Genomic DNA, 18,502 nt, shown 5'->3' on the forward strand with positions numbered 1-18,502 from the left:
TCCCATGCAACACCCTTCTAATATGCCTGAGAAAGCAACAGAAAATGACATAATGCTTTGGCCCATGTATACATGTAGGAGATCTGGATGAATTCTGGCTCCTGGCTGTGGCATGGCCCAGCCTGCTAGCCAGTGCAGTTATTTTGGGAGTGAACCTGCAGATGAAAGATCTTTGTCTCTCCATCTATCTCTGTAAGTACATCTTTCAAGTAAATATGCAAGTAAATGTGTGTGTGTGTGTGTGTGTGTGTGTGTGTGTGTGTGTGTGTGTGTGTGTGTGTTGGCATGCAGAGAGATAGAGGGAGAGAGACAAAACTTTCCCATCCTCTGGTTCATTCCTCAAATTCTTGTCATTGTCAGCGCAGGACCATGCAAATGCTAGGAGCCTGAATCTGCAATTAGGTCTATCTATCGCTAGTGTGATAAGGACCTGATGCTTCCCACAATGTGCATTTGCAGAAATTCAGAATTTGTACTCAGGAGTGAATCTGTGCGAGCTTGTTCAATGCAAAGTGGTTATATTACAACAACATCATTTGTTTGCGAAAGTTGTAGCTGCTTAAATCTTTGTCAAAACTGTGCATAATGAATCTTTTTAGTTTGTGTTATGGAAGACATTCTTTCTTTTTGAACTTTTTATTTCAGGCTAGTTTAAATTTGTAAAACAACATTTCTGAGGCTGTAGACTCTTCCTAACCCCCTCTGAGCTTTTCTTCCTGTTAACATCTTCTATTAGTACTAAGGTAGGTATGAGAGTAAGAGCTGCATCAGAATCCAGGTCTGCCCTTCCTGGCCTTTTCAGATCGCTTCTATATGCTCATCTTCTCTCATAGATGTGCATATTATTCTCTCTGGTCCCTAACTCTCTCTCTCTCTCATTGGAATATGCTTCCTATTTATTAACTCTTAAATAGAGTTAGAGAAAGAAGGAGTGAGAGACAGAGAAAGAAAGTCCTCATCTAGTAGTTCATTCCACAAATGCCCTGATGGCCAAACCTTAGTCAGGCCCAAACTAGAAGCTAGGGATCCGGTCCCATAATCCAGCTAGTTGAATGATTACCACTAGTTCCCAGGATCTGAATTAGCAAGAAACTGTTATGGGGAACAGAATTTGGCCTTCAACCCAGGTACTTGGGTGTGGCTTCACTCATCCTAAACTAGGTAAACTGGCTGCTGATTAGATAGGATATTATATCTGCACACAATAGCATCTCATGTGGCTTGGCTTTGCATCTCATTGGTGATTAATGATGTCAGCATCCTTTCATGTATTTTTCATGAATACCTCTTTTTTAAGTAATGTTTTAAGTAGCTCTAATTTGCTGTTCATACTTTATTTTTGTTCTGCTTATTGAAAATGTAAGATTCTTTAATATATTTTGTATGATGATTCTTTGACTTATGTTGTTAGTGGGGTTTTTTTCTGTAGCTTTTTTTAACATCTTTTTGTATAGCTATATTTCTTGAAGAAATACTTATTTTAGTCAAGCCCAACATACCACATTTCTTTTTTTGGTTTGTGCTTTGTGTATCCTACATGACAAACCAGAGCTTACTCAGGGTAAAAATATTTCTTATCTGCATTTTCTTCCAGAAATGTTGCAACTATGAGTATTAAATTTAGACCTACTATCCACCTTAATTCAAATTTGGAGCATGTAGATTCTCCATGTGTGTCATTTGATGATTGTGATTTAGATGATGCTTGCTATTGTCATTCAGTTTTATACTTTCTGTTTTCATATTGCTAATCAGCTTCTTTTTGTTTTTTAAACTAGTCTCTTGTGACAGACTCTTTAGTTTTAGATATCTGTTCTTTTAAGTGTTAAAACCTTTAAATACCCCTTCCTTGTGCTGCTTCAGCTGTGTTGCACAAAATTTAGCATTTTATTCTCATTCACATTAAATTCAAAGTGTTTTGCAATTAATGTGCTAATTTCCAGATACATGCATTTTCCTGACTACTCTATTGCAGTGCTGATTATATCTATTGTAGTCATAGAATGTGCTCTTCAGTGGGTTTATTCTTTGAATTTTTTGGTTATTTTTTAAATAGCCAGTCTGTGTTCCCTTTTGGTGAATGTACATTTTGAATATGAAAAGAGAATGCATTCCATATTTGTTTTGAGTCATGTAGTATAAATACTAATTAAAGTACATAATTAATAGTGCTTCAAGTGGCCTATACATTTACTATTTTAATGTCATATTCCTATAAATGATCAAGAGAAAGATATTAAAACCAATTATTACTTTAGAATGAATTTAATTATTTAATTCTGTCAATAATTGCTTCTTTCATTTTGAAGAAGAGCTTTGCTATTAAGCACACACCACAGTAGATCTCTATTCCGTCTTCCTAATGAGTCACAGCTGCCACCAGTGGAAATCTCTCTCTCTGCTAACACCACCAGAAATTGTATTTTATTGTTCCACTTTACAATATAAAGATTATTTATGCTTACTGTTTGCTTGTATAAGTATTTTTTTTTCTTTCGGCCTATATGTCTTCTAAGTCTCTTGTAGGTAGAAGGAAGCTGCCATTTAATAACATGGGTAGGAATTTAGAACTGCCACTTTTTAAACTTCTTTTGGATTGTATTCCTTCTTTTTTTCCTTTGTTATTTCCTGCTGAATTTTGAAAGCCTAAAATACTCAACTTTATTTTATATACATATAATGAAGATTTTACACACACACACACACTTAATGGTTTCTCTAGGAGTTTCAATGTAACCCCTTAAGGTAGAAGCTATAATTGTACTACTTCATATTAAATGGAGAAAATTTCATACTAAATTAAGGACTAATATCCTTCCCAATGTATTTTATATCAGTGTATTTTATATCGTAGTTCTCACAGCTATCATATATAATACATATATATACATATATCATATACACATATATGATATATATACATATATATTTATATATATAAAATCATTGTTTAATTTAAATAATATTTTACATTTACCCAATTATCTTTCCCTACAATCTTCATTCTGTTTTTTTAAACTATTTATTAATAAGTATTTTTTATATTTGTGTGAATGATAGGTTAAAAGAGAGGAGAGAGATTCCATTTGCTGGTTTACTCCTCAAGTGGCCGCAACGTCCAGAGCTGATCAAAATCCAGGAGCCAGGAACTTCCTCTAGGTCTCCCATGTGAGTGCAGGGACCTAAGGATCTGAGCCATTCTCTGTTGCTTTCCTAGGCCACAAGATGGAAGCTCGATTAGAAGTAGAGCAGCCACAAGTTGACCCGTTGCCCATATGTGTTGCTGGCACTGCAGACAGAGAATTTGCTTGTTATACCACTGTGTAGGCCCCATGGGTTTTTTGTGTTTATTTTTAAAGGCAGAATTAGAGAGTCAGATAGTAAGGAGAGAGAAGTGAGGGGCAGATGGAGAGAGAGAGGGGAGAGGAGAAAGGAGAATGAGAGAAAAAAAAGTACATCTTCAGACTGAGCCATGCCGAAGCATTTGGAGCATCTACCAGACCATTAGACACACAATCCAGGAACTCGATCAGAAGCAGAACATCTGGGTCTCAATGGGTGCTTATGTGGAATGCAGGGATTCCAAATGGCAGCTGAAACTACTTTACCACAACTCCAGCCCTGATACTCCAAGTCATGTTTTTTTACTCAGATGTTTTCTCCCAAAGAATGCACTTTACCATTTCATGTGGTGAAAGTGTGCTGAGTGCATGTGTTTTAATATATAAGGAGTAAAATAACAATGTAATATATCTGAGCAACAATGGCATTTTAGATTGGATTATTGTTTAGAGGCCTTGTTTATATTCCTGAGGAACAGTGTTTTTATTTTGATTACTACCTGCTGAATTTGTTATTTAGTGTAAGGTTAAGCTTGTGATCATAAAGAAAATGGCAAGTATGAATTACAAAAATTAAGAGAAAAATAAAAAAGGTGGTTAGATGTCAGGAAGGAAGTAAAGGTAGGGTGCAGAGTATCACAATATGCTTAAAGCTGTTCATATGGGGCCCATTGCAATGACTCCGCAGCTAAAGCCTCACCTTGCAAGAGCCAGAATGCCTTCTGGGTGCCAGTTCATGTACCAACTGCGCTGCTTCCCATCCAGCTCCCTGCTTGTGGCCTGGGAAAGCAGCAGAGGACGGCCCGGAGACTCTACACACATGGAATACCTGGAAGAAGTTCCTGGCTCCTGGCTTCAGACCAGTTCAGCTGCAGCATTTGTAGCCATATGTGGAGTGAACCAGTGAATAGAATATCTTTCTCTCCATCCCTCCTTCTTTCTATGAATCTGATCTGCTTTTCCAGTAAAAACAAATAAATCTTTTTTTAAAAGCCTTATATATATATGAAATACATAAACTTTGCTTTTTCTAATATACAAAAGAGGACATTTGTTTTTCATTTAGATTATTTAACAATTATCTCTATAGAATATTTTCATTTGAGAGCACATTGTGGATTTACATTTTTTTCTTTTATCTTTTCAGTAACTGGATTTGTGCTCAAGCTCCATCTTGATTAGAATTCCCCAGTCATTTGAATCATCGATGTAGCTTCTCATTTCCATGTCTTCATTCAAAATTTTATTTTTAATGAATATAATTATTTATTAAGTAATAATTTACTTATATAATAATCATGGTTATAAAATTAATTATATAATGCTAATTATATAATATTAAAATGTTAACATAGTTAAGTGGTTACTAGGTAAGCTGTTCTTTGAATTTACTATATTTTGAAATTTTACTTTTCTTAAAAAAATTATTTTTTTCTTGCAAGGCAGATTTACAGAGAAGGAGAGACCGAGAGAAGGAGAGACAGAAATCTTCCAACTACTGTTTCCCTCCTCAGATGGCCGCAATGACCGGAGCTGATCTCATTCAAACAAGGAGCCAAAAGCTTCTTCCACATTTCCCACGCATGCAGAGGGCCAAGAATTTGGGCCGTTCTCCAACACTTTCCCGGGCTATAAGCAGTGAGCTGGACAGGAGTGGAGCAGCCTGGATGTGAACTGATGCCTGTGTGTGTGGCTTGCTCCACAGGTGCAGGATAAGCTTGATACGCCACTGTGCTGTCCCAGTGTGTTAGTTTTGATGGCGTAAATTTGTCCTTCCTAAAAGCAGAAATGTTTGTCATTGTTTCTATAAGAAGCTTTAAATGTCACCTTTTCTTTTTCTCAAATTAGCAGCATTTAGTCATGTTATGCAACAGATAAACCTGAAGGCCTGTTTACTCCTTTTCCTCTGTTGCTTAAGTGTTGGCACTTTCCTCTGAATCTCCATTTTATCAATCAACTCATCCACTGAAAGTCTGGTTTCCAAGATTGATTCTTCTGTTAAAATTTCTATTGTTTACCTTTCTATAATTTATCTCCGGTGGATTAATTTGCATATTGTTACTTTGTTAAGTTATCAATACATATATTGACTCTCTTTTGCAATATTTCTTATACCTTTTACATTCAGTACTCAGGGTTGCTCCTTTTTCTTTTTAAGAGAATTGCATTTTCATGGTGGGATTTATGTTACATAATTTTGAATTTTATCCTGGGCATTGGGAATCCTGTGTGGGGTAATGTCATTGTGTAGAGCTGAAACTTTTGGTTCAAGAGGTGAAAATATGTTTGCCTCATTGTTTGTGGTCTGTGGTAACAATACCACATCAGTTTTTTTAAGACTTTCCTGTGCTGACATAAAGCAATCTTGCACAAACTTGACGGAGAGACTAGTCTGAAACATGTGCATTTCTATACTTCTGGCTGGCAGCATTCTTCTCAGTTTCTGGAGTTGCCATAGCCATCCAGCCTCCTCAGTTTGGTTTCTGCAGTCAGAAAAACAATCATGATTCAACCTGAATTTGAATTGCTTTGCTATGTTACACTAGTAATATGGCTGGTCATCAGTGGGCAGAAAGCATCAAAAAGCAAACATCTCTCCTGGCTTACTTCTTCTCAAGCTTTGATTCCTCTTTTCAATCTGCATTTTTAAGTTTTCAGTTATTTCAGGAAGTTTAGCAGAGTGCTGTCTTCATTTTTAAAGTTACTTGGTATTTAATCTCTCTGGGTGTGTGGAAAACCAGCCTTCACCTTTGTATGAATACTTCTTAAATACAATATAGTCCAATGACTGCTTGCTTAACATATCTGTAAAAATTGAATATCAGGGAAAAAAGTCCCCATTAAATTTTGAGTGTAAAAGCACATTAAAGGTCAATGTTAAATTTTATTTTGAATCAAAATAGTTTAAATTACATTTTTATATTGTGGGATACATACTGTAAATTTTTACAGCAGTGGGCAAGATTTTTACTTCTACAGCTCCCTTGCAGATTTATGTGCCAAGTTGTGAACCATGAGACCAGTTCAATTATTGGACTCAACTGCCTGTTATTTAGATCAGTGGCTTATACAACAATTTCCTCACCAATTCTGGTAATATGTTTGTATCTGCAAGATTTTGCCAGCTGATTCTGATAAGGAATCATTACATTAAAATCTTTACATAAAATTGTGGCATTAATGAGACTGAGCTGTATTTGTTAGTATTTTCTATTTTGTACGTGAACGTTTGCTGAAGCACCAGTGGTATATAGAATAATTCATTTGATACAGGCGCTAATATAAAACATTAAGCAGAGCAAAATTTTGCTTGATTTTTGTCTTCTACTGAGGCAAACAGTCTAAGTTGTCATATTAGTAATTCATAATACCGAAAATATTTAAAGCAAATATTTCAAGTCAAGTATATGTAAGAAATAAAGAGATATAGGTCATGTTTTCAGTTGCATTATTGCCCATTTCCCACATCAAGTTTTAGTTTCAGAAGATTAGGAACTGTTTTAAATAATTCTTGCACTTGAGTTGATTGGCATATTCTGAGTGGTCAATATGGAAATGCTACATGAATGAGTCAATGCTCATGAAAATAATGTATAGGTATATAGAATAGTAATAATCTTGAATGACACAGTTTATACTTTAAGCCTGTCACATGTAATGAGAAACTCATATTTGAAGAGAGTAATATTTCAGAATGGAAGCATCAGAAAAAGTTTTGCAAATAAATGACATGAACTAATTCTCGAAAGGAACCAAATATATTCTCACCCACTGATTCACTCTTTCTAAGGAAGCTAGAGCAATTTTTTCTCATTAATTCATCTTACGGATAAGAATAATGTGTGCAGAAATTTTTCCCTCTCCACTTATTCTTCCTATCAGTCTGGTTATAGATGCAGTGAGATAGTCCTTGTATTTCCATGACATAAATTTTACATTATGCCTCCTGTATGAAACAGCCTATGAATGTCCACTGTTGCCTAGGACTAATTTAGTAAGTTGCCTATTTCTGCACTTTTTTTGATGGTGCCGTTCATTTCTTGGACAGATTCCTTAGCTTTATTCAGATCTTCTTCCAAATGTTTGAGTAATTGTGTGTTCTAGGGTTGATTATCTTCCAATTCTGATGTTCTTTCTTTTGCAGCATTCATTCTGCTGTTTAGGGTTTCTATTGCATTGTTTAGCTCAAGTATTTTACTTTGGACCTGAGTTATTGAATCTATCTCTGAGGTGATATATTATTTAAGTTCACTGAGTTCATGCTATTGTTTCTCTTTGTCTCTGAAGCATTTCATGATACGTTTTTTATTGCGCATCCGGGAGCTCCTCAATATCTTCGTCCTGCAGCTGTAAAATTGATGTGATTGTTTGTTCATTTTTTAGGGGAGCGCTGCGCTAGCTCCTTCATCTGTGTTACCTCCTGCTTTTCTGCCTTTCCCCGTGACCTTTTGGATCTGTGGGCTTTCTTGTGGCTGTCACAAATATGTGGCTTTTGTCTCTGGTGCTTTGCTGTCATTATATAGTATGCCTGTCTGTGGTCCAGGAAGATGGTGAGGCATAGGGACATCTGTTGTTCCCCTGCTTTGGGGAGGAGGTTTCCCTCTGACCTGCTTTCTTCAGGCGGCAGATGGCGCTCAGGGACTGATGTGGATCGGGCAAGCCACACCCAGCAGGAATGAACATCAACAGTGGCAGGAACATGACCAGGCGTCTGCACTGACCCATAACTGAGCATCTGAGTCCACATCGGTCCCCGGGGCATCCTGCCTCTCCTTCTCCTGTGATCCCGGTATCTCTCTGAGGGCCTCAGGGTACAGATTCTTCGGGTGTGGGCACATTCAATTCTGGCTCCGCAAGTCCCTGTCTCAAATGTTCCTCTCCCTGGCTGCTCTCTCCCCAGTGGCTGTTATACATACAATAATGTGAATTGCCATTATTACTGTTTATTGAGATGTGTGTGGAGACGCCATATTAATGTTGTGGTGTAGGGAGTGCTTATATGTAAGTTATTTCAGAATAGGAACTAACTCTGGCATTCGGCTTTGAAATTTGAAGGTGTTATCTTCCATGGTAAAGGAAACTGAGGCCTGTGAAATTTCCCTGCACTAGCGGCAAACAGTAGGTGATCTATGGTAAAGCTAAACTGGAAAGTCCTCAAGAAATCTTTTACACTCTTGGAAGAGAATTTATCTTATACTGGGATAATAGAAAAATCTTGAATCTTTGATGGAACTTTTCCTCTAAGTGCTCCTCTAAGAACAACAAAGTTAAACTTCAGGTAGATGTGTGGAAGAGATTTCTGAATTGGGTGTCCAGTGGACACCAAGAATTATTACCTTGCTAATAACCGTGATATATAGTTTGAGCTGAATCATTTTATAATGGCAGCAAAATGGGACTCCTCCATAACAACTTAGCAAAAATAAGTTCTTGCTAAGGATAAGTTCTCCAGCTTTAGAAGAGATAATCATTATAATGGGAACCTAAAGAATAAGCTGTCAATATTTTTAAAGCATTATCACATGCATTTCTCATTTTACAAGAAAGATGGCTTATTCTTAAACATTTTACTCTGGTATGTAACATGAACAATATGCAATCGACACAGAAGAGTTTCAATCTGAATATAGCAATTCTTTTTTTTTTTTTAAAGATTTATTTTTATTATTTTTCATTGGAAAGGCGGATATACAGAGAGGAGAGACAGAGAGGAGATCTTCCATCCGATGATTCACTCCCCAAGTGAGCGCAACGGGCCGATACTCTGCCGATCCAAAGCCAGGAGCTCTTCTGGGTCTCCCACGCGGGTGCAGGTTCCCAAAGCTTTGGGCCGTCCTCGACTGCTTTCCCAGGCCACAGGCAGGGAGCTGGAAGGGAAGCAGGGCTGCCGGGATTAGAACCGGCGCCCATATGGGATCCCGGGCGTGCAAGGCGAGGACCTTTAACCACTTGCGCCACCGCGCCGGGCCCTGAATATAGCAATTCTTGATTTAAGTGAAGCTGCAGGTTAAATCTGTTTTAAAAGAGATCAAGCAGAAGTATTGTGACCCTTCCTAAGTATGTGAACAGGTGCAATTTTCATTTTTGCTATGATTTTACTCGTTGAAGACAACACACACAAAATACTTCTAGTTACAAAACAATAGAATTGCATCTAGAAAGTGTCTGTAGTGCAGAGTTGAAAGCATAAACTTTTTTGTTTTTTTTATTTTTTTAGTATCTGCTCTATTGTTGGAATTTGTGCTTTCAGTATGGCAGTTGATATCCTTCCATTTCTAATATAAAGCTACTTTAATAATTTCTTTTAGGAACAGTCTGATACATGCCATCAGTTTTTCTTATATCGTTTTATGACACAGTTTCATAGGCTCTGGGATTTCCCCCAAACCCTCCCCAACCCCCCCCCATTGAATTCCTCCATATTGTTACAGTAGTACAGATAATAACCAGTCAAGATCCCTTCATTGTGGGTATGGACCATGCAGAGAGTCCAGCATCTTATTGTCCAGATAAATTCAACAGTTTCATTGGGAGACCATCCTTGATCTGAAAGTAGAGCTGGCAGAATATCATCCCCTCCAATGAGATGCCACTGCACAGCTTCAACAACAGGAAGACACATGGAACTTAACAACATCATGAAGTTAATTAGCATGGTATTGAGTGACTAATATATAAAAAATGCAAGTTCTTAACCACATCCTGTGACTACTTCCTTGACATCTCAATTATAGTGTATACACAACCAGCTGCTATACACCTTTTCTTCCTCCCAAGCTAACACGTTTTTGAGTTTAACCTAAATCAGAGTGGCACAGGAACAGGGAAAGGATCAACATTAACATCCCTCATATATAACAGCTTGAGATTTGTGGCTTAAAATTCTCCCCCCAAGAAACTTTATTGATTTATGACTGTTAATGCTAAACAAGATGTAACTGCATTAAACTTTGATGTTGTTTGTACACAGCTGTTGTATATGATGCATAAACCTTTTTAGCATAGACTTTTCAAAAATATAACCCACATTATCAAAAAGAATACCAGCAATATATTTGATGAGATTGCATCTTTTTTTTTTTACTTTTTTTCTGAGTGGAAGGAATTTCATGTATAGTTTAAAGAGTACAAGGATGCTTCCCGTGGCCCAAGCCCTCTCTCTCACCTCTGGTTTCTTTTTAATTTTTTTATAATGATGTAATATCAATTTTCTTTGTGATCACAAGCTTAACTCTCCACTAAATAATTCAACAAATAGTAAGTAGGAAAACTAGTGTTTCTCAAGATCATAGAAAGTGTGGAAATGGCCATAGCAACCCAAATGTGCCAATTCTCTTGTGAAACGCATCCGTGATCTGGACGACAGGTAGAAGTTGTATTAATGGTGTCTTGTTTGTTTTGTCTTGTTTTTAAAGGGAGAAATATTGAATGGGATCCACATAACAGGTCTTGGCTGGATCTTGGACAAGATGAAAGACAGTGTAGGTATGTGGGATGGCACAGATCAAGAAAGTTGCATTTGATGGCCTCTTTTTTTGCAGGAAGAGAGGGATATTTAAAAGTATGTGGAAGTTCTAAAATTCAGAAGGACTGGAAAAGAAAACTGTACTTGGTGAAAGGAACATAAAAAATATTCCCAAATATGACTATTCACTTTAACCTCTCCCAACCACTCTCATTATCCATTAATATAATTGTCTATATACATTTCCAACTAGAAACATGTCACATAAATGCAACCAGGATATGGCTTCTGTGAATAAATTATTTCATCTTAAACAATATTTCCAAGATTCACCCATGTTATGGTATGAGTCTGACAACCATTCCTTTTCATGGCTGCATAATATTCCACTCAAAAATTTACTGATCTTTCCCAAATATTCATTGTTTGTTAGGCATGTATTGTACTTTGAGTGTTTCTTCCACTGACCTCATGAAGTTGTTTTAAGTCCCAGAACTATAGGCTAATAACACTAGGAGAGAAGAAATTTAATCCAATTTCCAGTTCTCATAAAGTGACATTTTAGCTATTGAACAATTATGCCAGACACTAATACAGGTCTTAATAGGTATACATTTTTATCGAAGAGTTTCTATAGCTGAGGCCCATATGATTTGGTATGTTGTGTTTTCTTTGTCTCAAGGTATATTCTAACTTCTCTTATGCATTTTCCTCCTTTGATTCACTTTTTTAAGAGTGCATTGTCTACATTCCTAGATTTTCCCAAATCCTTTCAGTTACTGGTTCCCAATTTCATTACTTTTTCAAATAACATTTTACATGAGATACATTTTTTAAAAATTTATTGACTTGTTTTATATCTCAGCTTATGACCTATTCTGATATTAATATATTTCCATTTAAAATAGTGTGTATCCTGTTTTATGTTAGAAGGTTTTTGTCTGTTTATAATGTATTACCTTTCCTGTTTTTTAAAATTTGTTTGTGGTATTACTAATCTTATACTTTATTGAAAGCAGCTCATTGAATACTCCAGATATTATTGTTAAGGTGTTCTTCTAAAATTCTTAAAAATAATGTTTTCACTTTATCTATTTTAGCCCCATTTCTACGTGCATATATTTATAACACTTATGGCTTTGTAGAAAGTTGATCCATATCTAATTATAAGGTGATTTTCTTTCTCTCTAGAAATATTTTTGTTTTTTCTCTGATGGTACTGCAGCCACTTCAGCTCATTTATCGCTCATGTTTGTTTACTGTTGGTTGTTCATTTCCATCATGTGTTACACTAAAGTGACAAGCTGTAGCTTTTCGACAGCAATAAATTAAGTTGTGCTTTATTCCTGGTGTGATTTTGATTGAAGTATTTAATTTTTAACATTATTGTTAGTCTCTTAAATTTGAGGTGTATCCTAATCAGGACTTATGATAGAAATCTTATTACCTTTAGTTTTTCCGTCATGCTTATCATTTTGTGCTATCCTTTCATTTTCTGTTTTATTTTGTGTTAAAATGATCTTTTCAAATTTACTATTTTTTCTGTGCTGTTTCTTTTACTTTGTTTTTGAAGATTTCTTTTAATGAATGGTCTATGGTTTACAATGGAAATTTTAAAATCATTTAGTTTGAAAAGTCACCAATATCGATGGTACACACACACACAGTTCCTCCAATAAATCTACACTACTTTCCCCTCCTTTCTAGTATTTTTCACTCCAATTTAATTTTATATATTTTCATTTGCATCAAAAATTTTAAATGAGTTCTTTATTAATTTGAATTGACTCATGAGCTAAAAGCAAATTAAAAGTAAGTTGAGTAGTTCATGTGTTGGTGCAAGTAAGCCACTGCTTAGAGAACTTGTTCATTACACCCTTGCCCCATTTTTCCTCTGCCTTTCTAATAAGCACATAAATCATTGAGTTCTGGTTTTCCTTTCCTAGTGCTCTTTTCATATGAATCCGTGTGACTTACTGATGCACTTTCATTGTTTAAGATTTATTTATTTAGGAAATCAGAATTCCAAAGAGAAAGGGAGGGAGTTCCTTTAGAGTCTCCCACAAGAGTGGAATGGGTCTAAGCACTTATGCCATCCTGCACTGCTTTTCCCAGATATCTGGCAGGGAGTTGGGTTGGAAGTGGATGGAGTAAGCCAGTTCACCAAGCAGTGCCCATATGGGATGCCAGTATGAAAGGCAGAGTCTTTACCTTCTATGCTACAAAGCAAACTAGCTAGTGCACTTTCATTTCAACCTGAAAGGCTTCCTTCAGTTTATCATGTAGGAACGTCTGTATGTAATAATTCCTTCACATATGAAGTGGAGATATCTTAATTTTATGCTTCATATTCTAAGACAATTTTGCTGACTAAATATCAGTTGATAGTTTTCGTTCATCATTTTGTATTTTTCTTTCCATTGCCTATATATATAAATGCATGGTCTATTTTTAGGGGCCTCTTTTCAGTCTTTCTACTATCCCCTTGTGTTGAATGTCATCTTTGTCTCTTGGTACTTTCAGTAATTGATTTTTGGCATTTCCTGTTATCAGTGTGAAAATAACTAGCCTAGTTATAGATGTTTTCAAGTTTATCCTACATGTAAAATTGATAGCTTTTTAAAACAGCATATCTCATATATATATGTATATATATATATAAATTTAGAAAGTTCCAGTCATTATTTCTTCACATATTTTTTATTCATTTTTGTTCTTCTGAGAATCGCAGTTGGCTTCTTCTGTGTGCTAGATGGTATTATAGAGCTATCTGCGGTTATGTTCTTTTGCTTTAAATTTATTATGTTCATCTATTGTATTTTAAATCTTTTGTTATTGTAGTTTTCAAGTACACAATTTCTTAATGCTTTGTAGAAAATGTACCTTTGGCAATATATTAATTGAATAAATTTATTCCTTATGCATGATTTAATTCATGTAATATTCATGGAATCTGTTTTTCTGCACCTATTCCTTACTGAGGCTCAGTCCAAATTTCTTAGAGTACTTTGGCTCTGCATGATTTCTTGTTAATCCTTTCTGTTGCCATTTCTTTAGCTTCAGTTACTTCATTTCCACAGTGTGTTAATTGTAATAAATGCTATTGTTGTAGTTATAAAGTCAATTTTATAGATTTTTATGTTTTCTGATTCTTTACATATTTACAATACTCATAAATACAGGCATTTTTTTAAAGATTTATTTTTATTATTTTTTATTGGAAAGGCGGATATACAGAGAGGAGAGACAGAGAGGAAGATCTTCCGTCCGATGATTCACTCCCCAAGTGAGCGCAACGGGCCGATGCTATGCCGATCTGAAGCCAGGAGCCTCTTCCGGGTCTCCCACGTGGGTGCAGGTTCCCAAGGCTTTGGGTTGTCCTGGACTGCTTTCCCGGGCCACAGGCAGGGAGCTGGAAGGGAAGCGGGGCTGCCGGGATTAGAACCGGCGCCCATATGGGATCCCGGGGTGTGCAAGGCGAGGACCTTTAACCACTTGCGCCACCGCGCCGGGCCCCAGGCATATTATTGTAGTAGGTTTTTAAAATATATTTTGCTGGCATTGTGGTAATGCCTCTTACATATGAATCTGTTTTTCTTAGCATTTGTCCTTACTTTTTAAATATATTAGACATTTTCATTTTACTTGGTTGAGTGCTTGGATTTTGATGTCATAATAAGAGTATTGGTGTCTATAAATATAAATATGTATTATATTTATATTTAATATTTGGTTTGTGTGATAATTTAAGTTACTTGATGTTCCATTTGATCCTTCAATGCCTGGTACATAGGCTTTCTGCAAACACATTTTATGGTATAGCTAGAATAAACTCTGCTCTATAAGTAACCTGTACCTACTGTTACATGGTAATCCATCTAGGGTTTGTGCTTAATGTTCTGAATGTTTAATATTAGTGTTTATCCATTTTGGCTGGGCAGAATGCAATATGTACATGTTTCTTTTGTAAAATCTAGAATTTGATAAACCAAAAAATTCCTGGTATTATCTATTTGTCCTTTTTTACATTTCATCTTATAATATCCAAACTTAAGCACAGAGGAATCTCGAGGAAGAATGCCACAGTTAGCCTGCTGATTGACCACCCCTGCCATCACCTGCACTGTTTGTTGCTACACGCTTCACCCTCAGGTAAGCAGGTGGATTCTTGCTTAACTCAGCAGGATTGCTAGGCGTCTTTATTCCTTCCTTCTTTTGTGGGAAAGAAATGGCCACAGGCATACTGGTGAGCTTATTAGTGGTCAGCAAATTTCTTTTGTTTTAGGAATCAGGTTCCCAAAACCTCATTGTTTCCCGTTATCTCCCGGGAATAAAAAGGTTTGCTACGTTTTGCCCATTTTCCGGAGCTGCCCCTTTTCATTGCAACAGGAGATGGAGCCTTGTATCATCAGTTCATGTGTCATGGCAATGGATGAATAGAGCCTCCTTTGTAACTGGCCAGTTCTCCCATCCTGAATGCCCACATTTATCTTTATTTATCCTTGAAATTTGGTAACTTTTCTCCGATTCTCACGCTGAATGTTCTGGGCTGTTTCTTTCCTGAGATACGTCATATCTCCTTCATCCCCATATTTAGGTCCTTCTTACTCCTTCCGTGCCTGACTTCATTCTTCAGTCTTCAGAACATCAGCTCTCCGTGACGCTCTCCGGAATTCAGGTATGTCTTTTAATATTTTAACTTTTGTTTTGCATTTTGTTTTTATTTAGAGTAATTTCTTCATGTTTTTCTTCTAAACTTAACTATGTTCTCAATAATGCTTGCTTAATTTTACTGCTTCTAATATGATATTTAACTGTAGTTTCTACTTCTCTTTTCCATGTGCTGTCCTGATTCTCCTTCAATAACTTTCTAACTTAACATTTAAACTTTTGTGTTGTTGAAATTATCTTCCTCCAACTAATGGTGTTTGTGATGTTTTTGAAAGTATTGAGAAGTAGTAGTTGTCTCTACCTGTTTTCTGATCGCTTAGGCAATCTTCCTGTGATATTTGTTATCCAGTAAGCTCTTGATCCTGTTTAATTCATTTTTTATCAAAACTTATAAAATTGGTTTTCATAATTTGATATTTGTATTTTTGAAGTTATTGTTCATTGTTTAACGGAACTGGCTATATTTTGCAATCAGGAATAAAGATAGTGGAGATGCCAGGGACTTTGATTTAATGTTATTTACGGCAGCGTTGTCTTAAAAAATCTATCATTTACTCCTCCTGGTGGGATGTGTTCTGTTAGTGACAATCGTGCAGGTGATAACCAGGCACAGAAAAATCTCTGTTTTGTTCTGTAATGATTAACGTGCGGCTTCTGCTGTTTACTGCATTTGTTACTCCACGTCTGATGGTCCTAGTGCATATGAAGGTAGAGAATTGCTAAGGATGTTGTGAAAGTGCGATTTCTTCTTCAAAATGCACCTCTCTTCCTTTTTTTATTGCCAATCTGCACTTTGAAAGACACGGATCTCTGCTTATGCGGCAGCCTGTCTATGCTTGTAAATCGAATTAGTTAAAAATATTGTTGTAAAAATGGTAATAATAACATTTGTTCTGGAGGAATTTTGTGAATACTGATTGAGATATAGAGGTTTGTGCTTTGTTTATGAGTTTTCTCATTAGCTTTGTTTCATATCTCTGTCATGTAGTCGTATCTCAAAAAAATTATTGCAGTTGCAACTTTCTCATGGCTTTGAAGATAAGTCTGCGTGCCAGCACACCATGCATACACACTCTCCTTTGTTCTATGCTACTGTTAATTTTGAGAGGGGGTAGTAACACAATAACATTTCATTGTTCTTTTATTTTAACTAGATGTTCTTTTAACATTATATCAGATTTTATGTAATTTCTAGGAGAAAAATATGTTTTTCTCAAAGTGAATAACTTGTTGCCTATTTTGCAGAACAGAAATTAATTTTGCAATAGTCCAACCCTAATATTCTAACCAAAGTCATTTATAAGAACGGTTTTTTCAAGCCCTAGTTTCAGTATAATTAAATAATTTTGGTGACAGTTACTTTTCATAGGCCTTCTACTGAAGACAATTAATTGGTTGTCTTCTTGACCACCATTCAGATAATCTGAATGAGGACTCTCATTTTTTAAAAATGGTAATTGGAGGGGGAAAGGAGGAAAGGGTAGGAACTCTATATCTACAAAACTGTATAATAGAAAATATGGATAAAATATAGAAAGATTACAGATTTCATGTGTTTCATTCATGCAGTTTTTGAGCTTGTGTTGATACTTTCCATCCTCCCTCTTGCTCTTGGATTCTCATACATCAGCCAGTGTGGAACACTACCATTCCCAAAAGACTTTTCAGACCTTGATGAAAGATTCGCACATGTGCCTAAGCCCAGTAGTGATTTCCATCTACATAATTTTTATTTCTATAGTCATAATACACATACATACTTAAGAATTAATTGTGTGTTCGTGACACTCCTAAAAAATCCCCCATTCCTTTAATTTTTCACGTTCTTTGATGTGAAGACTCCTCCTATTGGTAATTTGAGAACAAAAGATGATGTCACTGAATGTAGAACGAGAAAGAGATGTGCGCCCTCTTGTGCCAGTGTTAGCTTGGACGCAAAAGTATTTATGGTTGTCAGTCTATGAACACCAGCTCTTTTTTCAAGCTACAAAATATCTTAGAACAATTTGAATGTGTTTCTTTTGTTATTGAGTACTCTGAAGTAAAATATGAAGATAAAAGTAAAACAAAATTATTCTGTATCTATGCTTATCTTTTAACATATACTAGTTATAATATCTTAATGGCTTTGTATATAATAAAAGCATCATGTTCTTAGATTTTTTTGATGGGATACATATTATATCATCTTCAAAATAATCAGTTATTTCTTTTTTACATTTTAGTATTAAATATATAATCATTTGAGTTTTCTTTGGGACATTGTATTATGTATAATATATATCTATATAGATATCAGTATCTGTATCTATACATATTACATAATATAGAACATAATATGCAATAATTGAATATTATATAATTATTATAAATAGCATTTATATAATCAATATATAGATACAATATATGATATCTATATAATATAGATATTGATATTAATGTATTAGATATTATATATAGTATATATAAATATGTAGAGATCTAAATTTATATTTCTATATTATATAATTATGTATAAATATATAGGTCTATATCTATAATGTATGTAACATATAATGTATATATTAGAAATATTGCATATAGATATGTTTATATAATGTATATATATATTATATAGAGATATATAATGTGTATATTATATATATTATATAGAGATATATAATGTATATAGTATACACATTATATAGCGATATATAATGTATATATCATATAATTATATGTAAATGTATAGATCTATATCTTATATATCTATAATTGATATCTATAATGCATTATAAATCTAATATCTATAATGTATATATAGCATATAGATCTGTAGATCTATATGTTATATAATGTATGAATATATAGATCTATAGGTTGTATATTCTATATAGATTTATATCGATTATATATAAATTTATATATAAAATGTAAACATATATAAATACATAATCTGTATAAATCTATATAGATTACATAATCTATAGAACTATATGTTATAGTTACATTATATATATATATATAAAAAACATAGGTATATATA

This window comes from Ochotona curzoniae, unplaced genomic scaffold (assembly GCF_017591425.1).
Source record: "Ochotona curzoniae isolate NIBS_2020 unplaced genomic scaffold, NIBS_Ocur_1.0 scaffold_1852, whole genome shotgun sequence".
NCBI lineage: Eukaryota > Metazoa > Chordata > Mammalia > Lagomorpha > Ochotonidae > Ochotona > Ochotona curzoniae.